The 26,111-nt window shown below is 42.2% G+C and overlaps 1 protein-coding gene and 1 long non-coding RNA gene across 5 annotated transcripts in view; one reads left to right on the top strand and one right to left on the bottom strand.

Moving 5' to 3' along the window:
* The window catches only part of TRPC4 (transient receptor potential cation channel subfamily C member 4), a 1,361,777-nt gene that overhangs the window by 1,165,286 nt on the left and 170,380 nt on the right, over nucleotides 1-26,111 (bottom strand). The window contains exon 1 of one of the 4 annotated variants that reach the window (XM_069205493.1): nucleotides 18,485-19,278. The exons of 1 other annotated variant lie outside the window; for it this stretch is intronic. The gene's annotated coding sequence lies outside the window, so the exon portion shown is untranslated. Of the gene's footprint in view, nucleotides 1-18,484; nucleotides 19,279-26,111 lie in introns of those variants that run through there. 2 more of the 4 variants (XM_069205497.1, XM_069205496.1) reach the window with 2 other exon arrangements.
* LOC138250532 (uncharacterized) overlaps nucleotides 19,244-26,111 on the top strand; it is a 123,655-nt gene continuing 116,787 nt past the window's right edge. The window contains exon 1 of the long non-coding RNA XR_011194976.1: nucleotides 19,244-19,297. This is a non-coding gene — a long non-coding RNA (uncharacterized lncRNA). The remainder of the gene's footprint in view (nucleotides 19,298-26,111) is intronic.

The raw sequence follows: 26,111 nt of genomic DNA, 5'->3' as shown, positions 1-26,111 counted from the left end.
CGGTCCTGGTGCAACCAGATGACCCGATTGGCGCTTTTTGTTTCTAAGCGCTAGAAAATAATAATACTTTAAAAATTCATATCTCCGGTTCCCCTGAACCGATTTTAATCGTTTTTGTGTCATTTTAAAGATATAAATATAAGCTATTTTTATAAATTGGTTTTGGATTTTTAAACTGTTTCCTGTGTTTTATTTAATTACTGTTTTGTGATATTTGAATGCTTTACACTTTGTCTCCTAAGTTAAGCCTTGACGCTCGATGCCAAGCTACCAAGGGTAGAGCTGGGATTAATTTATTGAGACCTAACTGTACTTACGTGGAGGTTTGTGGCTTGTTGCTAGGTGTAGGTACCTACCTGCCCTACCAATAACCCATTTTCCAACAGTTACAGATTAAAATGTGGAAAGAAATGGCTGTGTTTTTCACCTCAATTTCAATATTTTTTTATGTCAGCTGTTATTTTCTAAAGGAAAACCTTGTAGGATCTACAGAAATGACCCCTTGCTGAATTCAGAATTTTGTCTACTTTTCAGAAATGTTTGGCTGTCCGGGATCCAGCATTGGTTTTTACACTCATTTCTGTCACTAACTGGAAGGAGGCTGAAAGCACAAACAATAGTGAAAATAGGGTATGTGACAGTAAAATGCCAACATTGAGTTAAAAAATGTAGTTTTCTGATTCAAGTCTGCATGTTACTGAAACCTGGGAAGATGGTGATTTTAGCACCACAAACCATTTATTGATGTCATTTTCAGGGGAAAAACCACAAGCTTTCTTCTGCAGCCCTTTTTTCCCATTTCTTTTTGAAAAAAACTACATTTTCACTGTATTTTGACAAATGTTTTGGTCTTGGTACCTCTAAAATCCCTAAGATGTTGGAAAAAAGGACACAAATTTGGCATGGGTAGCTTATGTGGACAAAATGTTATGAGGGCCTAAGCGCAAACTGTCCCAAATTGCCAAAAAAAGGCCTGGCACCTGAGTGGGGAAAAGGCCTGGCCGCGAAGTGGTTAAGTATGCACACCACTACTAAGTTAGTTGTTCAACTAATTGTCCATTGAATTCTACAGATGCGTTCAAGGAGACCACAGACGTTTATGGTACTGCACAGAATGGACAAGAGTAACATGCATTTCACTGCATCCAAGGGCACTGGCAAGGTTTGTGGTGGAACCACATAAATACAAATAATTTGATTGCACTATGGCTCTAATACATTTAATCTTTGCATATCTATGATTTAGTATTATGGCTCTGCTGTCTGCTATTGTTAATTGCATACAATTGGTATGGATATTTGAAGTTTAGTGGGCTTTATAGCTAAAGAGGTTTGTATGGGGAGAACAATTAAAGTTACCATTCAAAATTAGAAACCACAAATCAGTTGCTTTCCTCGAGTTTAAACACCTTGTAGTACAAACTACAATGACAGTATGCAAAAGAATGCAAACATACTCCTCATGAAGCTTTAAAATATGAAGACAAGAGCAATATACTAATATAATACTCTCCCTTTTGGCATTTTTCAAACATATAGGAACTCTACTTACTGTATAGTGTGCTACCTTGATTTAAGGATCACAGTATTTTGCCTGTTACTGTTGTGACTTTCTGACGAAAGTTAGCTATAGCTCTATGTCTTTGTTCACTTCTAGCACTTTCAGTGCCCCTCTATGAGTGTTTGGCTGGGCTTTCTGTCAGTTTGGCTGTACCACATGGGCCAGCTTGAAAGATCCAGTGTCTAGACTATTTTTTTGGTGGGACCCAAAAAAGCAGCCAACACACTTGCCTTGTCAAAATGCTCACCTGGCAGTGCCGTTCTACCCTAACGCCCAGTCCACCACTGGGGCCTATTTCTACCTTGTTGTTTACATTCCCTTCCCTATTTCTGCTCCCATGTCTTTACTGACCCACATAGTTCACAAAACAGGTGTATCGCGAGGCTAGGGTTTTGATAATGATGACTTGTACTCTATAAATTCCAAGATGGAATTTGAACCCTCGATTCCTTCCTGCCACGTGATCTTCAGCAAGAGTTTGCCGTCATTGGGTTGTAACTAGGTAGAAGCACATGATTTACAGAGTAGATCCCATGCTATCATAGGTCAGGCACAAAATATTAGATCAAAATGAAACTGCTACTTCAACTTTCAGAATGTAATTTTCATCTACGCTGCATTGGGGTAATTCGCTTTAGTATATTATTATTTTTCCTTAATGTCCATATTGGCAAGATATTTTCACCAACTTTTTTTCCATGTAGGCACAAATCAACTTGCTTATTTCTTGAAGAATTTATTCTAAGGTGCAGGCTGCTGGTTCTTCCATATTTTGTCTGCATATTTCATACACTATCATGGTTTTCAGGGTGAGGGATGTTCACTACTTGTGCTCACCCAGCCTTACAACAAATATCCCAGCCCTGCTGGTTCCATAGGAAGATCCATTTGTTTATCATATTTTATGTCCAAGCAATTATAGGATTAGATTTTCTGGTTGTGCAAATGCTACCTTACCTGCAGGGCAGGCCAGACTAAAAAAGCCTGCACTTATGTACTCTTCCACAGCTGATTGGCAAGACGCCCCAGTTATTATCAAGAAACGTTCTTGAATGGCTGATAACATCCCACTCCAGATCATGTCTCTGTATTTCAAATGTATCAGACATCCTTTAAAAATAATAAAGTGTTAAAATTGGGGTTTCTCATTGGCTAGGGTATTCACCTAAGTCAGGCAAAACCCACCCACTCTAGTCAGGGCAAGGGAGTTACACATCCAAGATAACCCATGCTCACCCCTTTGGTAGTTGGCACGAGCATTCAGGCCTATCCCAGAGGCAATATGTAAATTGTTTGCACAACAAACACAACACACGTGACACACTATCCCCACCACAAAGGAAACACACCACCAAGGTATATGAAAATATACTATATTGTCTCCACTCCACTTCCAATCAGTTCAGGGAGTCTACCTTGCCACTGATCCACCAACAGTGCGTCCGCACCCATAGGTTCCCCAGGGGCTGGAGTCAAGGCTCTCCTCCCTCTACCACTCCTTCTAGGATTCAGCCCTCCTCTCCTAGGAGTAGTACCACCAGAATCCAAAACTGCCAGGGCGCTGTTTGCAGCAGTCCTACACAACTCTCTTGCCAGCCCAGGATCACTACCCGGTGACTGACCACCAAACCCAGAGACACTACCCTTAGGTTGCACCAGGCCCGGGGTGAGCCTCCCCCTCCGTGGACCCCACTTCCATAGCTCCACGTCTCGCAACCTTGGGAGAGGCCACCAGAAGTTACACACAGGGGGGTGAGCACACTAACCGCCCCCCCCAACCAGGTCAGAGTTTACCGCCTGAACCTGTCTACCCAGTCCAGAGTCAACAACCTCAGACAGGACCCTTGACTAGCAAACCAGAACTTCCTTGGGAACACACCTACCCCCCACCAGGTCAGAGCTTATCCTCTGAACCTGACCACCCAAACTAGAGTCACAATGGTATTGTGCAAGCGCAAGTCCTATCCTCACCGCTGACAACCAATGTTAGAAATGGGGTTTCTGGTTGCTAGGTTATGCACCTAAGCCAGGCAAAACCCACCCACTCTAGTCAGGGCAAGGGAGTTAAACATCCAAGATAACCCCTGCTCACCCCCTTGGTAGCTTGGCACGAGCAGTCAGGCCTATCCCAGAGGCAATGTGTAAAGCCTTTACACAACACACACAACACACATGTGACGCACTATCCCCACTACAAAGGAAACACAACACCAAATTATATGAAAATATACTGTATTGTACACAATGAAGTTATTAGACCAAACACAACATGTCAGCAATACCTGGCTACCCAAGCAGTTGTCAGAACGTTACACAATAGTTACTCTGCAGAACCAACAGTAGTCACATATAACACACAGGTTACTCATTATTCTGCAACATAAGCAGTAGTCAGGAATCACATTACTAAAAAAGGCACTTGTCACAGAACTATCATAAACACCCCTATTAGGAACATTATAAAACATATGGCAAGTCAAGAAAACATATCAGCATGCCATGCCCATAAAAGGAACATTTGCACATAAATGTAGTACATCATAAAATAAGCAGGTTAACATATCACTCCACAAAGTCCATATTAGGATCATGAGAACGAGTATGTCCCAAAAAGTACCTGTATTATGATGTAAAGGCACTCCCATTGCCACAGAGAGAACAAAAGGGTTCCCGGTCACTCCACTGTGCAAAATGGGGGCCCTCTGGAAATTTTGGATGAAGAGGGGACAGCACGCAACCCGTCCTGTTTTAATATCAGGCCCCTCCTGGGTCCTACGATCTCTGCAACCCCCCCAGGCCTCCACTGGCCCTCCAGCAAGTGGGGGCCAAAACAATGCCCCAAAACAACAAGGGGCCACTATGTGGTCTTATCTGCCTCTTGCGGGGGCCCCACAACAACATGGGAGGACAGTGCTGGGCGGGAAGCCTCCGGCGAGGCTTCCACCCCGCCTGTGTCCTCTTCAAGGGGTTTGGGACTCTGCTAGGGGGGGAGAGCCTCCGATGAGGCCTCCTTTCACCCCTACCCATCAACAACCACAGTGAGGGGCCCAGTAGAGCCGGGAGCATCCAATGAGGCTTCCGTCCCCACCCATCTCATTCTCTAGCAGCTTGGAGCCTACCCAGTCACAGTAGAGGGCAAGGACCAGAGTAGGTGCCTGCTTGTGTCCTGGGAGCACTCCTCGGAGTTTGCTTCACCCCGGGGGCACGGTAGGAGAGTGCTCGCTACTTGCTTCACTTTTACTGGTGCCCCGCAGGTCCCAGGGCAAGCGCGACCCTCACGGTTTACAGGAGCAGCCTGTCCAGGCTAAGGCAATGATTCTCTGCGGCAGGAAAGTTCTTACAAGTGCAAAGAAACAGCAAGGAAGGGCGCTCCTGGAGCTAGGATAATTACTGCAGAGCATTCCTCCCAACGCTCAACATGAACACAGCAAAGTGGCTTCCAGGCGATATAGGGTGAAACGAATAACTCCTCATGCTTTAAGTAGTTGCGGGGGTCAGGGGACACAGCACCCTGCCCATGGGGGACAAAGTCATGGAAGAAAGAGCACAGGTGACAGGGCCCAGCAGCAGGCCAGCACAAGGGGGATGCAGGCAGATGGCAGTCTCTCCTAGTGACCCAGCAGGTCACAGGTCCACACAGGAGCAGAAGTCCATGGCGGTTCCTGGAGTCCCTCCACCCTTCCGTGTCCAGTGCAAGGTAAATTCAAAAGTGTCTCCAAATTTGGGGGAAAATTCCTGTATACTTATACTCAATTTTACAGTGTGTTAACAAAGAAGGGGAAAGGAGGTTCCAACCAGTTACAACTGGTTCTGGGAGTGCCCCCTCTCTCCTCTAGCACAGGCTCCAAACATCAGTTGAAGGTAAACAACCTTATTGTGTGAGGCCAGGGCACTGCCTTTACAAATGCAGGTGTGCCCAGCCTCTTCCTTCTCTCAGCCCAGGAAGACTATTCAGTATGCAGATGCACCTCTGTGACACTTCCACCGTCCCAGTGTACAGGCTGTCTGAAAAGTATGCACAAAGCCCAACTGTCACCCTGCCCAGGCATGGATTGTAGTCAAGCTGCAAAACACCAGAGTCATAAGCACAGAGAAATGGTCACTTTCTAGACGTGGCATTTCTGTAATAGTAATAACAATTCCACTTACACCAGTAAGCAGCATTTCTCACTACCATTACAACCATACCAAACATGTCTACGCTACCCCTCATAAATCAGACAATACTCCCTAGACATAAGGCAGGGCATTTCCAATGCAATCTTATGAGAAGGCTTCACTCACAGCAGTGGGAAACCAAATAGGCTGTTTGTCACTACCAGGACAGGCCACGCAACCTTGCACATGTGCTGCCTTCTATATAAATAGCACCCTGCCCACAGGGCTAGCTAGGGCCTACCTTATTGGTGCCTTACATTTAGTAAAAGGTGAGTTCCGGGGCTGGCAAGTAAATTTAGATGTCAGGTCCCTGTGGCATTGAACTGCACACACAGGCTCTGCTCTAGCGGGCCTGAGGCAGGTTTGAAAAGCTAATTCTGTGAGTGGCACAAGCAGTGCTGCAGGTCCACTGGTAGCATTTAATTTACAGGCTCAGGGTATAGAAATACCACTGTACAAGGGGCTTACAGGTAAATTAAATATGCCAATTAGGGATAAGCCAATGATACCAACTTTAGAAGGGAGAGCACCTGCACTTTAGCACTGATCAGCAGTGATAAAGTGCTTTGAGTCCTAGAGCCAATAGCAAGAAGTCAGAAGAAATAGGAGGAAGGAGGCAAAAAGTCAGGGGATGAACCTGCCACAAGGGCCAGGTCCAACATAAAGCAACTGAAAAAAATAAATGTGACAGCTTTGTTACAAAAGATATGCCAAAACATTGTAAAAATATTATAGTCAACTACAGATAACTACAATAATATACTAATAATGTCAGTGGGCTTAGGTTGGAAACTTGGAGTGCAATCAAGTTTGGACAAACAAGGTTGGAAAGGTCATTCTGACAATAATAAATAATATTGGCATTGCATACTACAATGTTAATTTAAGTATGCACCAATTCCTCCTAGCCCAACTACAGGAAAAAACCTCAATAGACTTTTTTAAATGACTAAACTTTTTTGGGAGTACAATACAGTCTCAACTAGATAGGCATTGTAAATCAACTGTATGACTGCAGAGGGTGAAAACACTGCTCCAAGACGCCTCTTGAAGAACACTAAGCTGGTCAATCCACAGTGACCTTCATTTCATTCTTCTATTCAGAAAGACTTCACCATATTTTTAATCTTTACTAGTTGAGCTTTATTCACTGAGATAATTTACAAAAACACATCTTTGGCACAAACAACCATGTTCCAAATCAACTCAATCATTTTAAGTTAAAAATGCATACCAATGTACTAGTTCCCTTATTTTTTATCATGTCCTTTGTCCCCCTGGCTTGCATTTTCTAGAATTTTGGACCTTGCAGTAGGAACTTTGTACTGGGGTCTATTTTTTCACCCTGGTTCCTTTCTTCTTTGAAGGATATGTGGGACATGCAGGAGATATTGGAGAACCAGAGTATGATTGACCTTAATAAGAGTGTTTAGTGCAGTGAAAAGTAGTTGTCACCCTCTGCTAAGTATCAGGGCCTTGCAGAAGGAGGCTTCAATTTTTTCAAACCACAAGGTAGTTGGTCTATTTCCCACCAGTCATCGCTTACGCTGACTAAAAAGGGCAGAGTGGCGCGCGCGAGGGGAAGAGAAGAATTAAATTAAATTTACAATAATAATTTTTTTTAAAGCACTTACCTGCGCTCCTGCACCGAGCCGCTCCTCTACCTCCTCCCGACTCGCTACACACAGGCAGAAGCTCCCAGCCTGTCCTGCACCCAATCCTGACGCTGTTGGCTGGGAGCACCCAGCCAGGGTGCTCCCAGGCAGACTGGGAGCCTGTGCAGGCTCTCTCCAGCCCAGCAACAGAGAGAGCCCTGTGTGCATGTGTCTGTGGCCGGCCTGGATGCCAGGCCAACACACACACATGCGCTCTGAGGGGGAGTTCTGTGCAGTCCCCCTCTTTGTTTGTCACCCCCATGGCCCGCCCCTTTTCCCAAAAAAATGATCATAAACAAAGTTTATGATCTTTTTTTTAAAAAGGGTTGCAGCTGCTCATGCTGCTGCTGCTGGCGGGGTTGTGTGGGTGCTCCTCCACCCATATGGAGGAGCTGCCCTTGTTTCCCACTAATAGTTGGAATAACAACGGATTCATTCTCTGTCTCTCAGCTCCACGTCTGGTGCTAGGCCTGCTTAAAAGCCACTTCATGAAAAGCTAGGTGTTACAAATTAAAAATCCTTTTATCAGTATATATCTAACAGTTTCTACGCAGTTAATGCAGCAGAGACTTTTACAATGCATGAGTCATGAAACATACTTTAAGGTGAACCACATAAACACTGTCACCATCACTTTGAAATGAGTGTGCCTCAATGTAAGGGATGGGTTTACCATCACACATGTTTGTCTAATGTTGATTTTTACCTGTGGGATGGGAATAGGCAGAAGGGAATGTTCTGATCTAGGGCAACTGTATTTTAAAAGTTGCCATGTCAAGGCTGGGCACTGGATAGTTGTTAAGGAAGAAAAACCAGAGGGCAGTGCAAAACTTCATCAACATCTGCTGTGACTGCCACCCCAATTACACCTTATGAAATTACATTGCCTGCCCAACTGCAGAAACTAACACCCAATGTTTGTAGAAGAGGATTGCCACTCACTTTTTCCATTCAAAAACTGACACTGGCCTCTCCCCAGTGTGAAAAATAACAGCACCTCTCTTTTACAAATGCTATTTAATTCCAAGCATGGATTCCACACACTCCTGCTACAGATATATTTCACTTATTTTCTTCCTTACAGAGGATAAACATTTTTACTCTTTGGCACTACTACTTCATTTGAAGAGGGTGGCCTCCCTTTTCTTTACTCCTCTGGAGAATGACATCCTCACACCCCTTGCAGAACTTGATGTTTGCCTCCATCTGTGAGAATGGAGGTGTGATAATGAATTATGTGCACAAGAGAGTGAGAGAAGCAATGTATCGTGAGCAGCTGATGGGGGAGAATGTGTATTGATTGTAGACTTTGGAAGGTGATAGATAAGTCCATCTCACAGGTTGGGTTCCCAGCAGGATGTCTCAGTTCTTCATGCCTCTGTGGTTGACAGAAATGCATGCCATTACAGTACATTTCATTGTAGTAAAGCCACCAAACCCCAAAAAATTAAATGATGTAGTGTACTAAACTAGCTTGTTGGATCTGTCAACTTTTCGGTGGTCTCTCCCCAAATGTTTTGCCTTCCTCATCCATTTTTTGCTGATCTCATTTTTGCTGGCCTTAGTGCTAAAGTGCATGTTCTCCCTCCTTCAAACATGGTAACACTGGCTCATCCCCAATTGACATATTTAATTTTCATATAAGTCCCTAGTATATTGTCACTATGTGTGCCCAGGGCCTGTAAAGTGAGTGGTACTAGTGGGCCTGCTGCACCAATTGTAGGACCCACTTAAGTAGCACTTTAAATGTATCTCAAGTCTGCCACGACAGCCTGTGTGTGCAGTCTTAAACTGCCATTCCCACATGGCAAAGTAAACAAATTTTCCAGTCCCAAACTTGCTTTTTTTAAGCATGCAGGTCAGCCCTAGGGTAGGCCCTGGACAGCCCAGAGGGCAGGGTGCAACATATTTAAAAGGTAGAACATGTCCTGGTGGTGAAAAAACTCTCACGTTTGTTTTCACTACTGCAAGGCCTATCTCTTCACTTGGTTAGCATTGGAGTTACCTTATTACATTTAAAAGTGTAATTTCCAAATGGAAATAGATAGTCAGTTCATGTTTGGTGTCTCTGGAATCCCAATTTAAAATTCCAACTTATGGTAAAGTTGGATGTTAAATTACAATTTAGAAAATGCCACTTTTAGAGAGCTGACATTTTCCTGCATTTCCCATTTATTGGCTGTAGCCTTTGTCTGGTCACATGACTGGGTGTAGCTGATAGTGGTGCTAGGTGTATTCCCCCTAGACAGTCAAACACAATAGGGAGCTTAGGCAGGTCCTGGATGGGCCATCACTGGCAGTGTGAGAGGGAGGAGGCTGTGACTTGGCTTGACACAAAAGGCAGCATGCCCTCTGGAGCTATCCTGGGGCCAGTGCAGGAAAGGAAGGATTGCCTGGGGTCTTCAAAGAAAAACCTGTAGAAGCTTCTGCCTCATGTCAAAGACACAACTGGATATAAATACTGGACCTTAGACACCATGACTTCAGTACACTTCTGCACCTGTTGATACTTTGCAAGGAACAAAGTCTGCTATTCTGCTACAAGGACTGTCACTCTGCTGGACTGCTGCTCTGAGGGAACTGCTGCCATACTGTGCTGTCTTGCTGCCTGCTGTCTTCCTGTCTGAGTGAGTAGGACTGCACATGCATCTCTTGAGCCCAGAGTGACTCCAGGGGCTAGTAAACTGGCCTCTTGATCTGAATCCTCAGAGACATAACAGGCCTCCAACAACCTTGCATCAGCACCTGGACTCTGCCATCTTTGGGTCTACACAGCCAAGTAGTGCTACCCTAGTCCTGGACCCCTGGACATGGGCTTAAGGTGCTCTGCCCGCCTCTGTGGATCCAGGGGAACCGAGGCATCACCTCTCTTGTGCTACGCAACCCAGAGCAGACCCAATGCATTTCCATTGCTGCGTAGATTGGACTTATCACAAAGACCCACATCGCATCACAGTTCTTTGTAACCACTGTATGACACCAACTGCGTTATGCATCCTCTGGCACAGACCCTCACATCTCTCATCAGTGGCAGCCTTGAAGACAACACTGAACTCTGCACCGCAACTCCTTGGAACTGACGTATTGCTCCGACTGTGTGCTACATCCTCACTGCTGGACTTCACATCACAAGTCTCATTAACAGGATCCTCTAAGATGCTGCAGCAGGACTTCAGACCACAGCCTCACCACATTTCAGAATGGATGCTTCACTTCAGCTGTGCAATGCATCTTCTACGAAAGTCCGGTTAACACTAGGTAAACCAGGATAAAAAGAACTTTGTTCAGCTCTCTCTACTGGGTACCTGTACCCGGCCCTTGCTCCCTCGCGGAAAGCCTAAAGTTGTTAACTTTGTTTAAGTTCAGTGTGACCAGATATCCATAGTTGGCACTTTATGGCTTTTGAGAATATTTTCACTAAATTCTTTAAAATTTAATATCTCCAGTTTTACTGATTGGATTTTTGTCATTTTGGTCTGTTTTAATTACTCTATTTTTCTTACTCAGTTGTGGGCTGATTTTGTGGTGTGTTTTCACTGTGTTACTGTTTTGAGTGCTGCATGAATACTTTGCACATTGCCTCTGACCCTGATTGCTCTGTGCCGAGCTACCTAAGGTTTGAGCACAGGTTAATTTATTGTTACAGTGATTTCATCCTGCAAATAATTGTGGTTGCTGCTCGAGAAGAGTTACCCCCTCAACCAACAACCCAATTTCTTACAGAGCTTATATTGCATATCTTCCACCTAATGGGAAAAAACAACATTTAATGTTACAGATAAGAAACAAATAAGTTAAAAAGTAATATACAATTATTTAAAACAGCATTTTGGAAAAAACACAATTGTACATAATTTCGATTAATAATATTGATGGTAGGGAGTCCATATTTTACAAGAAGAGTCATTAGCTAAGGCAGGGGACCACCTCCCATAACACAATCAGCGAAACGGTCCCCAAGACCTGACTTCATTAGTAAAAGACACTTCTAATTGGGGTACAGTGGGCTCCTGACAACCCTGGAGCCACTGCACTTGCTGCTCAAATTAAAGCTATGGTCCTAAAAAGTATATTTTGTTTGCTGCAAAATGAAACACTAGCTAAATCTCTGTTTGTTCTACCTGCTGTGTTAATTCAGAGCTTATGAAACATGCTAGCAATTGGGAAGAGCAAACACAAAGCAATAAGTGTCCTAAGGCTTGCCAAATTTGTAGTGAAAATACATGTTTAACGGGCATCCGAAACATTCAGTGAACAAAGGGAAGGCAACAGTGGTTACCAAAGTGGCCGAAAACATTTCTTATTTGACGCATTAACTACTAGGCTTAGGTTCTAATGTCCAGTCACAAACTGGGAAATGAATAGCTGAGCAATAATTGGTCAATTACCATTGTGAATGGATTAAATGTGCAATAAATATTCCAATTCAATGATAATGAGTGAAACATGTATTCCTCCTGTAGCACTTACTTTGAAACAGAAAACTAGAAGAATTAAGTTGTCAGTTGTGAGCCAAAACTGTTCGTTTGAAGTGTATGGATAATTAGGTTTTGGGATGTGTGACATCACGGCATTGTAAAATGGAGTAAATAATGATTTTGTTTTTGTACATGTAGATTTTAGTTTCCTCTAGATAGGGAAATATAAGTTGCACTATCTCACTGAGGAAAACAAACGGTGATGGTAGATAGTCACTGGTAATAATGTAGGCCACAATTCAGTCTATTGTTAATTTACCCGCCATGCCACCTCAGACAGGAATCAGCCATATGCAAAATAGCCTTCGTCGTGCTCCAATAGTATCACTCCAGAAAAGACTGCAATTTCAAGTCTCCTAGGAACTGGAATACAAGCAGCCCCTGACTTGTTTTAGCCTACGTAGTCTTTGTCAGACAGGTGCAGCTTGAATTGTATGCCACAGTGAGCACAGAACCAACATATGAGGATACCCATCAAACTTAGGGTGTTGCACTGAGGGAAACAAAAGCAATGGGTGAATATTTTGAATTAATCTCAGCCGCTGGCAGTTACTCTAGCATGCAATCCAATCCATCATTATTTTGCCCACCATGCAACTTCGGACATAAATTAGGCATATGCAAATCAGCCTTTGTCCAGCCTGAACTTCGAGGGTAGGTCCACTTTGGGTCGGATCACAAGCCAACTCAAACCAGTCTCAGCCTAATGGGTCCCATTAGGAGGGTTCAGCTTAAGTTCTCTGCACAGTTAGAATGGGATCAATATGTGGGCATCTGAGCAAGCGCAATCCACTCATAGATGCAAAGTACTCTGGAAAAGGTGCCACTGTACAAAATAAACAGTCATGTTGCCAAGTTAAAGTCCACTGATGGGACCGCACAAATAACTGTGGTGGTTTCGTAAGGTATATATCTAAACAGGGCCGGCTTTTGGGCAGTGCGAGAGGTACGACCGCACCAGGCGCTGACCTCGGGGGGGGGGGTGCTGTGTTTAGCAATAACTTCAGAAACTTGCGATTTAAAAGCACCTGCTGAACTATTCCCTGTGCGTTTAGCCTTCAAGAAACAATTAAAATGTCAAGATACCTCTTGTGATTAATTTTCCTGCTAGAGAGATGGGAGTTTTGCCTAGTGGCAGCTATGACTCCGCATAAAGTAGCATAGAGGGTTAATATGCTTGATGCAAAAAACAGAACCAAGGGGCATATTTAAGAAAAGTGGCACTGCACGCAGTGTAACACCACTTTTCTTGCACCCTTTAGCGCCCCCTAATGCCACCATGTGTTCTTCAGATTCACAATACGGCTCACCATGGTGGTAGTTAGGGGACTAGCATCGGAATTGTGCTAGTCCAGCACTTTGCAGGATTAGCATCAAAAATGTTGACGCTAATCTGGCAAAGCACCCAGAGGCCCATTGTAACCAATGGAAGCCTCCTTTTAATGCCTGCTCTAAGCATGCATTAGAAGTGCCGGAACAAAATGATGCAAAGAAATCTGACAGATTTCTTTGCGTCATTTTTGGCCCTCTAATGGGGGGATGCCCTCCTTTGCATACATTATGCCTGGTGCAGGCATAATGTAGTGCAAAGGGTTACAAAGTGGTGCAATGCTTGCATTGCGCCTCTTTGTAAATATGGAGTGGCGTTTTTGGCCTTCTAACGCCACATTAATGTAAAAAAATGACACTAATGTGGCGTTAGAATGGCCCTAGAGGCTCTTAAATACTCCCTTATGGCAGTGCTTAATTTGTGCTTGTTGTTTCTGGTCCGGAGCACCAACACTTATTTTTGATGGCCGGCACTTATTTTTCTGCCTCAAGCATTCACTTAGAGAAAAAGACATATGGGAAAGACGGAGGAAGAGAAAAACGAAAAAGCATCACAATGGGAAAAAGCAGGAATCTGCGAGAGTGAGCTGAAGGGGCAGGGAGTGCCTGTACCTGGATTGAAGAGGCCCGCGATGGCTTCAGGATTACGCTGCCTCTGTATTCGGTGTTCACACATTTAATTGCAGCAGCCATGTAAGAGGAGGGCTTTAGGCACCGGCACCTTTTTATTTACAAATTAAGCTCTGCCCTATGGGGCATATTTAAAAAAATGGTGCTGCACACAGTGCTGCGCTACTTTTCTTGCGCCCCTTAGTGCCCCCCCAACGCCTCCATGTGTGCATCATATTTAAAATACGGCACACCATGGCTGTAGTTAGGGGACTAGCGTCAGAACTTTTGATGCTAGTCCGGTGCTTTGCAGGATTAACGTGAAAAATGTTAATGCTAACCCTGCAAAGCACCCAGAGTCCCATTTTAACCAATAGACGCCTCCTTTTAACGCCTGTTCTGAACAGCTGTTAAAAGTGCAGGAAAAAAATGACACAAAGAAATCTGTCAAATTTCTTTAAGGAATTTTTTGGACCCCCCTCTAAAGGGGGAATGCCATATTTGCATACATTATGCCTGGCGCAGGCATAGTGTTGCGCAAAGGGATACAAAGTGGCGCAATGCATGCATTGTGCCACTTTGTACATATGGCACAGCGTTTTTGGCCTCTTAACGCCACATTAGTGTAAAACAAATAACGCTAATGTGACATTAGAATGGCGCTAGGGGGCTCTTAAATATGCCCCTATATTTTATGTGGCTTCTGAGTGGATTAGTAAAGCCAGCCTTTACAAGTGCTTTAAAACACATGAATGTATGTGAAAGGGGAGCGATGGAGAGATGAGGGGGCCACCAGTCCTAAAGCCGGCCCTGTATCTAAATAATAGAAAGATAAAGCAAACCTGACACACTTTAGAGGCTGACTGACCGGTCCATAAATAAGCAAGAGAAGGAACAGGCATCTGAACTCATAATTTAGGGAGAGTCGCATGCAATTGAAAAATCCTACAGAAAGTAAATATTTTGAAGAGGTAACCTTTTCCGAAAAGCATAAGTCCTTTCACATGACGCAGTGTTGAAGCAGAGATTTATTTTTCAGTATTAACTCACTGAATGAATTCTACACAGGGGCTGTGGTGAGGCCTGGAATGAACGCCAACAGGTGTGGGCAACGGGTGGGACTTACCATGGTGGAAGTACTAAACGTACGCGTACAGTAATACTGAGCAGGCATAGTGCTCCTTACTACTGCACTGTCTCTTGGCGCTTGTAAAATATGCTGACAGAAAAACTAATGGCATGTGATGGGCACGTCTGAGTCATAGCAGAATGTGAGAGCGCGGTTAAATGGGGTGTAACTGTAGCCATGGAAACAAGCCAGCTATAGGGGCCTAGCATGCTACAGCCACCATCAATTCTATTTTCCTATGGAAGAATGTGAAGTGTTGGCACGAGCTGGTGTTTTAGCGGTACACTTGCTTTGAACCAACGCGACTGCATCAGATGATGAATATTACCCTGGCAGGCATGTTTAATGTACCTATGTTTTAACTAACGGAGAGTAATCAAAAGGGTGGCATAGAAGTGTTCCTGTGTCTGCCTTGCACAGCACAAACTAGACCTCTTAACGTTAACAAGACAGGCAAATCTACACGTGTCAGACGAACATCCGCTTTAGGCTTTCACTCCGACGTTAGCTGTGTTATCCTTGGTCTTATACACATTTCACACCGAAAAACGAAAAAGTGAAGGAGGGGTGCTAAGTCAATCTCTTCTACATGAGCCTTTACACTCCACGTGGCTCAATTGATTAATGTATGGTCTGCAAGAATTAATGTCACAGGTTCAGATCCTTGTGACTAACCTCAGCCGTACATCCATGTAGGGTCGATAAAATGAGTACCCATGATTTCGTTTAAAAATGAGCATCTGTTATTCAGCAGAAGAATTCCCTGTGGGTGCATGTACACTTTACGAATAAACATGTTACGGGGAGTAACTGGTTTTGAAATGTAGGGAATACTATGCAAGATATGCGATAGACAGAAAAACATGCAAAGGGGGACACTGTCAAAGTAATCTTATTGAAATTCAGAGACGAGACTTTAAAAGAAATTCACGTGTGTCGCAAGCTGTATTACAGGTTTCCTTTAGAAATAATAGCAATAAACGAAGCATAATTTGATGTTACATACACATGGTATAATTAATATAACATGATTTGAAGCAGCACTTGACGTAGTTATAAAGTAATGTAACATACCAAGCACGTTATATTATATAATGAAACAACACCTATTATTCTATATTATTTTGGGCTAATTTTCTTTTACTGAAAACTGTACATCATTTTATGAGTACAGTAACAACAGGTAACAATCCATACGCCTTGTCTAAAGTGTGGACATATCATACTGATTTCCCTTCTACTCATGAAATGTGCTCACCAGAGAAACAGTGGAGACAACACATTTTTGGCAAAGATGCGGCACATTAAAATGAAATCTAACAAGAAGTAAATACAGTACAACAATATGCATGGTATTATTTTCGTCAATTAACATTTCAGTTTGATTTGAGTCTTCTTTTAAATGAATTATTCAGTTTTGCTCCAAGTTGAACTTCAGTTGACTAATAAAATCTTTTGACTCCAAGGGAAAATGAATCAAAACAATTAAATCAGATAAGGTGTTGTTAAAAGAGTAACCTTCCTTCTCCCTTTGCTGCCTTTCTCTCTCTTGAGGAAGGTGAAACAGAACTCCATGTTCCCAAAGATGTTTGCGGAAGCCCAACATCCGCAACCACCTGTACACATTAAACACTGGTGTTCGCCCACAACTGGTTTGAATAAGGTAGGACTTTCTTAAATGTTTTGCTTTCTGTAGTGCTTCTATTGTTTTCCTCCCAGCTCTGGGCACTTTCACAGTGGTAGCTTGAAGGCAGAAAGTGTGGAGACATACAGAAGGCGGACAAGGGTCAATTTGAAGTAGTCGGCATGTAAGTTTGGCAGCATAGATCGATGCTCAGTTTTTTTGCATAGTTCCAGATGTCTGCCTCAGGTTGAATGATCTAGGTGGACAGCTCCAAAGGATGCACCTTTGTGAATAGAAGCATCTCCTCCAATAGGGTTACCACCTCACTAAACAGATTGTGACTCAGCTCTGGGAGACCCACCACAGGTGCTTATTCAGATTTTATGGTTGCAATATGCTTACAAGTCACATGGGTTTCTGCCTGTGGAGGGGGTTGTGCTCCAGGGGAATGGGTTTTGAAGCCTGTCCATGATTGGTTAGGTCATGGACAGGTAAGGTAGTGGATTATGTGGCCGAACCTTTTCCATGTCACCCTGAGGCAGGTAGCAAGATCTGAGCATTTATGCAGCCTGGCCATTTGCTTTGGCAAATGTACCTGTAGTGGTCTTGAAGGCTCTGTCCTCACCCGAAAATGCACACAGAGATCCCCCCTTTGGTTCTAGCGTAGGAGAATTCACCCATTTGCCCTGGATGCGCCATCGAACGCAAAAACAAAAACCTACTAAAAAAGTGAAATAAAAAGTGATACATTTTAATTTACCCAACAGATATTTTGATGCCTAAATTGAGGGATTCCAATAGTGACAGCTGAGCACTTGGACTTCTCATCTCTTTGAACTCTTGGTCCACCACTAAACTAACCAGGAAAAGTATGAAGGCAAAACAGTGAAATCAAAAACTTTTCTTTCAACATTTTAATATTAAATATATCTGTCATGTTGTATACATTGATAAACCTGTGCCAAACCCAACCAAATATTGATGTTAAGTGGACAGACAAGTAAGAATCGCTGCCACCCCTCAGCTCATAATGGGGTGAGCTACGCCCTCTTGTGGCGGGGCTGAAATCCTGTCGTATTTCAGTAGAGCTGGTAACATTTTAAGTTCAATGTGTATGTCAAGCTAATTCTCTAAATGGATTTAGTACACCTGTTGCTCTTTAAAACGCACCCAATCTATGGCCCACAATAAATCACGATACCCAGCAACCTTTTAAATGATCCAACATGCAAATGAAAATACGAAAACATTAATTGATTTTCTTAAAGCGTATCAAATAGCCCCAATATCGCCTTTGCGTGATATCTTGATCCTGCTGTACTGTATTAGTGCACCTTAACACACACCACCTGTTTTCCCTTGCTTTCTAAAAAGGTTAAATCGATGTAATTCCTTATCATGCTATGGTGTTATCGGAAGCAAACGCACTTAGCAATATGCATCCATTGGACACAAACTTACTTTAAGTTCATCGGAAAAAAATTGCATTTACAGGAATACATTCTGATTTTATGAACTTTAGCTAATCCTCGGCATCGTATCTACGACATTTCACATAACCCCATCATTTGGACAATTCTTAAAAGAATAAAATAAAAAAAACAGTCATCCTGTTAAATATTTCTCCATTTCACTCAGGCGTCCTCCAGGTGTCAGACTTCTCCAGCAGTAGCGAGAGACTGCTTTTAGCACTTGAGTTTTTGCAAATACCAACACTCGTAGTGCTGGCAATAAAAGACGCATTTTATCAAGTGAAAGAGGGAGGCATACAATTGTTAAATGGTGCCGCCGTTTGCAAAAAAACCCTACTCATATCACGTGATGGCGTAGTTTTCTCCACATAAAAGTAAGTTTTAAACACATTTTTTGCGAAAAGGAATCACCTCATCAAACTCCGCATCTAAATACACCGAATAGGATATTAAAACGTCCAGAACTTACTTGGCATAATCCGCATGCATCGCCGTGTCTCTTTTTAGAATCCCGTTTCTATTTCCGGTCTGTGGTCGCGTATTTTATTTTTTCTGAGCGGAGTACCATGTTAATCCCTTCGTAAATTAAAAAGAACCATGCAGGGTCAGGTGTAGCTTGCCTCGCTCCCCCATTTGCATCTGCAGCAGTGGCTTCATCTTCCACACCTCCGGGGTTGATGCTTCTTTAATCACTTCCACCCCAGACAGTTCTTCTTTGCTTGTGTGCAACAGATGAGCGCGCGGTCCTCTGACGCCCGGTGATGCACTGCTGAGATGACATCTTTGGGGAATCCCATGCCGCCTGCGGTAAAAGTAACACTTTTCTCCTCTGGCGATTGTGCTTACTGAACAAGGGAAAATACGACAAGGGATATAAAAGTGATAAAAAATAAAACAATTACTTTATCCTTTTCTGCTCCCTGGACTACCGTAAACACTTATCCATAGATACATTGGGCTCCTTTGGCTAGCTCTCCTCACGGAATAACTGCCCGTCAAAGGCAATCAGCAGTGGGATTTTCTTGCGCGCTCCCTTTTGATCTCCTCAGCCTTTCTCAGCTCGCGCGTGTCATTGCCCTATTCTCCCCCTTCCTGCCTCGCGCGGATCGTCTGGGCTCCTTTGGAGGCTTACGCTCCTGATTGGTTTGCGCGCGCGATGCTCCCTGATTTGCCAGCCCCGCTCCCTTTCCAGCAAGGCTCTCTCCCCCGCTGTCAGTTCGCCTGGCTGCTGCGGAGCAGGGGACAGATTGGGCCTGGCTCTCGCGGCCAGCCTCAGCATTAGGTGAGCAGCAATTTATTTCCAAACGCTCAGTAATTATGGTAACAGAAAGTTGTCTTGGACTTTTATGGTCTGCCTGTTGATGAATGCAGCTGAGACACCCACTTGGCATAAGTGACTAGTTATATTTTTAGGCGTGCTTTGCGGAGGTGTTCTTGTGTGCAGATAGCTAGCTTAACTCAACTTTCTCGACACAATACTCTGCAGTAATTGGGTATTGCAGAGTAATCAGGTCATAAAGCTGGACCGTGCATCTCCTGTAGGACAGGCGGGGGAGGCAACCCTTCAGCCCACCCCCAACGATTCAGGATATCCTCATAAAGGCCAATGAGTATCTGTGAGATAAGAAAGACTTCAGGGAGCGTAACTCCACAATGTGCACGCGCCCTATCGTTTTGCGTTACGACACGGAGGCAGTGGCATCTCTAGAATTGTTTTGCAGTACACATTGGGCCACAAATAAAACTGGTGGGGTCAGTGACTGTTATATAAATATGCTTAACAAGTTTAAAAATAACTTTGTATGTGTGAGTGTGTGCCTGTGTGTAGATGTATATAGGCAAAGTAAGATTTAAGTATTTGAACTAACAATCAAACATTGTAATGAAATGTACTTGGACATGTGAAGCACACAGTGCAATGTTTATTTTTTTCCTGGTTTGACTCCTGGCACGTTAAGCAGCTTTGATATCGCCCAAGGAAGGACCAGGGCAAATGGAGATGAGGAACGGCCCCCTATCTGCTCCCCGGCCTCTCTAAAGATGCCACTTTATTGACAGCAAAGTGTTCTTTTTAGGTGTGTATGCTCAGCGTATTGTAGCTTAGTAGTCATGCCTCATCTCTTTTAGTTGCTTGCTAGCATACGATGTCTTTATAATTACATACCTGTACTCCGGACTGACCATTTGTAGACACAGTTCTGTAAAGCCAGAAGATTTCACGTCCATAATAGTATGTACTAGTTCAGAAAGAGCTATCATGTGACCTGGGGACAGGGAGAGCTGCCAGAGCTCTTACTGTAAGTAAATGGCTGTACTGTGAGGTAATAAACATGGTGGAAAATGGTGAATGCAAGTGGTAGTGAATGATTACTTTAAAGAAATAGGGCAGTGTGATGCAGTATTAGAAAAAATGATAAATAAATGATGAGTGGAGTCAGCTTGTATGTACAAAGGTTATGCAAAATACACCTTATGTGCTTTAAGTGAGGGTTTTACTACAGTTGCCAGCACATGAAGGTCATTCAGGGTTCTGCTAAAAATGCAGGGAACACGTGAAATTAAAAGGCTGGGATCCAAGTTGTCACTGCACCTTAGGAGGAATCAAATGGGGTACACAGGAGGCAAGCTGCAATATGCAGCTAGCACTCTTTACCGTGTGTTGTCACAGGAAATAAGTACATTTCATTATCTCTCTAAATATAGTACACAATACACAATGGAAAGGTTGAGTGCCTGTCATTTTGAAAATGCAGTCAAGCTACAGATGTGCTTTATGCTTAGTCAATTCTCCTGCTATGTCAGTGTACGATGAAATGATAATAAGAAAAGCCAGCCGGCTAGTGTCACTGGAAGATACATTTGAAAGTATCCCTTTTATGTTGTTGTATGGAAAGATGTTTTGTTTTTAACACTTCCTGAGTTCCCTGTATGTGCATCTTGTTTTCTCACTAGTATTGAACTGAAATTGACTAAAAATGAACAGCTTGCTGGCACACTGACACTAAAAAGGTATGAACATTCTCTGCTGACAAGTGCCCAAAAGCATGAAACGCACGTACACTTGTCACTACAGGGAAACAGTGGTGATCCAGAATTATGGAAAAGTACATGAGAATTTGAAAACCACAACATTGTAGTGAGGCACCGTGCCAGTTCCCTTTAGTATTAGTGAAGTAAGAATATCCATTAATACTCCATAGATATAGAATGCCTGGGAAGTTTAGTAGTTGTGACACATTTAGGGCAATTGCTTTTACGCTAAAGGGCATTGCCACAACCTTCATTACTGCTACATTGTGTGTTTTTGTGTTCTTCTTTTATGACTACTAGTAATAGCAACTATAAGGATACTAATAACAATATTAGGGTAAATTCCTCCTATTCACCCTCTCCTACTTCCAGACTGTCTGCATTAGTGAAAGACCAGAATAACATTGTTGAGTCTAAAACACTATCTCCTCGAACCACTGGAGGAAGCCCACATAAATATCTCTACTTCAAAGGTGGACCTATATCATTTTAAAACAACAATCTCCCAAAGACCTGAAATAATGACATAGAATGAGTCCAATATGTTTTCCTCAAGTTGATTATTAAATCATAATTGGTGTCTCAGAATCTTCCATAACAAAAGCTTTTTTCCATGCGTTATCCACTCATCATTATTTTTTAAAGTATTCTTACAACCTTGAGCAGCAGTATTATGAAACAGTGGCATCTTTAATTAAAAAATAATGCAATTGATGTGATGCCCCTGAAGAGAATGAGTGCATATAATTGTCATACATAATATAATACCATGATTCCATAATTACATGTTTATTATGAATAAATATAGGAATATCGCCTGTGCTGAAATTTACCCAAACACAAAGGACTAGTGTTAAGTATCAAACAGAAAAGCCCATTTATTTTCTCTTTGCCCAGATGCAGTAGAAGCAATTCTCAATAATGAGATTATGAGAAGCAAATTTCAATTAAGAATGTTAGAAAATGTTCATTCCCTTCTTCAAACCAAACACAATGTCAGACAATACCATTATCAACCATAAACAACTTGGGATACAATACAATAATCTACATATACTCCCCTAAAAACAGACAAACTTGAGAATCAAGAGCAAAAGAATAACAGTCAATCACTTTCCTGGCTTCCATGACAACACAGGACTAAGACAAATTGAAACATTCTAACTTGGTGCATAATGGGAAGAACTTGACATGTGATTCTTGACTGTCTCAACATTGAATCCACACTCTTGGACTTTTTTTCCAGTTTCCGCAGGAGGTGTGACCCAAAGGATGCCTAAAGGGTCACTTAACATTTCAGATCCTAACACTATTTGACCATGCTTGTAATAATGAGTGAAGTAGTCCTTGTTACTCCTCGAACAAATACGCCATATGGAGTGTAGAAATTGTCTTTATTTCGAGGTACGGTATAGTAATTGCTTTCACACAGATGGTTTATTTCCAACAAGTTTATTGTATCCAAAAGTCCGCCATAACATCAAGTACACTCAGTGCCTATTTAAATACCAACTTCCCGATTTACACCCAACATTCTGCTATCGAATCCCAGAGCCCATGCCTGGCACAAGCACAAGAGACCTACACATTACATTATCCTCTCCTCTCATAAATATGACTAAACCTTTGTTGAGTTTAGCTATAACTATCTAAAATTAGTACGACAGTAATAAAAAAACATACTAAAATGTATAATGTTTGAGGATAACAAAGTGTACTCAATGTGCTTGACATCTCCGTCTTGCAAACGTTTCTCAAATTCATGACTTACAAATTACACCTCATTGTCAGAAACAATGAATGATGGAACACCCTCATGTAGAAATATATCTCACAAAAAGTCAATCATATTCTTTGTTGAGGAATCACTTGTGAATCTAATTTCTGGCCATTTGGAGTAATAAGCAATTACAATTACAGCAAACTTTAAGGAAGCAGGTAACATGTTGAAAGGACCTATCAGGTCCAGTTCAACTTTTTCCCACGTCCTTGAAGATAATTCAATAGGTTGTAAAGGTGGAATTCTTACTTTTAATCCCTTTTCACAACAGTTGCATATTACGCACTCACTCACAAATGCATCAACCCACTGATCCATTGCAGGCCACCAAAACGTTTAATGTAACCTACTCTTTGTATGTGTTTTACCTGGGTGACCTTCATTCACACCATCAATAATCTTATGTCTAATGTTTCTGGGGGAACAAACCTCTCACCCCCTCAGCAGAATGTCATCTTCAAATGACATTTCTTCAGACACCTTTACAAATATCTGAAACTGAATTGGTACATTCCTTTCTTTAGGCCATCCACACCTTATAAATTTCATGACCTGTGTTAAAATGATGTCCTTAGCCAATTCCTCCTTCCACCCGTTTTCACTCACAGCACACATATCCTCTAAATCTATGGCTGCTATGAAAAAATTGTCAACATCGTCTTCATCTTCTTTGACATCAATACTACATTCCTCATTAGTTGGAAACCTAGATACAAAATCTGCCCTAACAATCTTGTTGCCAGGGATGTATTGAACTTCAAAATCGTATTGCAGTAACTAAGTGGCCAATCTTTAAATACGCGGTGTCAGGTCTTTGACCTTGTCTCCTGTCAAAATGGAAACCAAAGGGCTATGATCTGTGAGTAATACAAACTTGTCACCCCATACATACAGATGGAACTTCCTAATGGCCTGCCAACACGATAAAAGCTCCTTTTCAATGACTGAAAAATTTACCTCTGATCCTCTGAAACCCCTGGATGCATAACCCAAGGTATTTTCAACACCTTCCTTCACTTGAGTCAAAACGGCACCCACACCAAAACTACTGGCATCTACAGTAATGACACATTGTACTTTTGGATCTAACGGTTTTAGAATTTTTTATCCCACTAATTTAGATTTGACACAATCAAATGTTTCCTGACAATCTCTTTTCCATTCAAACTCAACATTTTCCCTTAACAAGTTAGTGAAAGGTTTGGGTTTTGAAGCATAATCATTCATGAAACGAGAATAGAATACACACAATTTAAAAAAGGTTTTCAACCCGGCTTTGTCAATATAACTTTGTTTCTCACAAAATGGCACTTTTCATTTCTTAAAACAGTCCCTCTATCCTGCATGATTTTCAGCACTTTTTTCAAAATGAGATCATGCTCCTCCCTAGATGCTGCATGGATCAACACATTGTCTTGAGAAACAGCTACACCCCTAACAGTAGTTTAAACACCAAACCAAAAGGCATTCTGCAATACTGAAAGGTGCCCATTGGTGAAACAAATGCAGTAAGATGTCTCAACACGGAATCTAAAATGACTTGATACACCGCAGCTAGATCCAATTTAGAAAATCATCTAGATTCTCCAATCGTACCTAACATTTCAGTTATTTTGTGTAGAGGGTGCGAGTCCACCCAGATGTGCTTGTTCAAACTGCGAAAATCTACACAAACTCACAAATCACAATTTTTCTTCCTGGCAACCACCAAGGCAGACAACCATAGAGAAGATTCAATAGGCTCAATAATACCTTTCTCGCTCAATTCCTTTAATTCCTTCGCTAGTTTGTCTCTCACACTAAATGGTACACTCCTGAATTTATGCTTGACAGGTATGACACCCTCCATTTATTTTTTATGTGATGAGTAAAACCTTTAATGATGAATAAATTCATGGATAAAACTAGAAGAAAATCCTCCTTTAAACCAACACCATAATCATCCGATTCCACAACAGATACTTGCTCTTTGGTACCCAGTCTCAATACCATTTGAAAAAAGGCCCTGATGAAACCAACCTCATATGCTTAGTCCTTTTATTGCAACATAAACTTTGCCAAAAATGTTCCTAGTTTTGAATTCAAGTAGATCCTCAAAATATCCAGCTAATTCAATCTTTCTGCCTTCATACAGCACCAGTGCTCTGTCTGGTGCTGTGAGGGATCTGTCTCCCCAAACTTCCTTAAATAACTCTTGAGTAATCATTGTGATCCTAGCTCCAGAATCCACTAGCAATTTGATAACTTTGTCACCCATGCCGATTTCAACATACAGATATACGTACCTAGCAGTATCTCCACTCACTATTTGACCATACATAACAATCATTACCATGTCTCTCAATTTGTATTGGATTTTATCAAAATCATCATCAAACACTTTTGTAACATTAGCTACACCAGCGCCATTTGTGTGCCTTCCTGAATTCTGATATGTGCCCACACTTATTATGCCACTCTGGCACACTTTGGCAAAATGCCCCATGTTATTGCATTTTATACACATAACATTCCTAGCTGGACACCCTCTATTGCTCTTAAGATGGTTTGTATTACCACATCTAAAGCATGTATTTGTTTGATTAAAAAATAGCTTATGGATTTTTTTGTCAATTTCAAGGTCTTATCATCTTTAGATTTCACTATTCATATATTTTCTTCAATTCCTTCACAAATTGCTTAGATTTCTCTATACTCTTTGCTAACCCAAATGTCTCATCAAGTGAGGGATTACTCATGAAGAGTAGTTTTTGCTGAATTGTTTTATCCGTGCATTTTGCAATAACTTTATCTCTCACTAACTGATCACTAAATGTCTCAAATTGACAACCAGCTGCCAGTTTTCTGAGAGTTGATTTAAACATATCAACATCCTCTCCTCCCCAGAATTTTGTTCTCTTTTGAAGAACTTGTGTCTGATTACAACCAAGCTAGGTTGAACATCAAACCTCAGTTCAAGTTTTTTTAACTGTGTCAATATATTCATCAACTTCTTCCCCTTCATTTAATACCAAAGGTGGTAGGTGTTTGATAATAGACCTCCCTTCAAAACCTAAAGAATGTAACAGTAAAAAATGTTTTCTTTCTGGGCCGAACCGAGATGCACCTATTGCTCCCAGGTACATTTCAAAGGCATCAAAGCAATTTTTCCAACCAATCGGTGGGTTTCCAGGTGTCTCTAAAAATGGTGGTGGTGGGTTTACTGATTGCGTTGCACTATAAGAGCACTAAGAGCAAAAGTCTTTCCTGAAGAGTAGTAAAACTCAGTCTGAAAATGCAGGTGGTA

This window comes from Pleurodeles waltl, chromosome 8 (genome assembly GCF_031143425.1).
Source record: "Pleurodeles waltl isolate 20211129_DDA chromosome 8, aPleWal1.hap1.20221129, whole genome shotgun sequence".
Taxonomy (NCBI): domain Eukaryota; kingdom Metazoa; phylum Chordata; class Amphibia; order Caudata; family Salamandridae; genus Pleurodeles; species Pleurodeles waltl.
The sequence above is the reverse complement of the archived record's forward strand: the minus strand, read 5'-3'. Positions and strand labels throughout refer to the sequence as shown.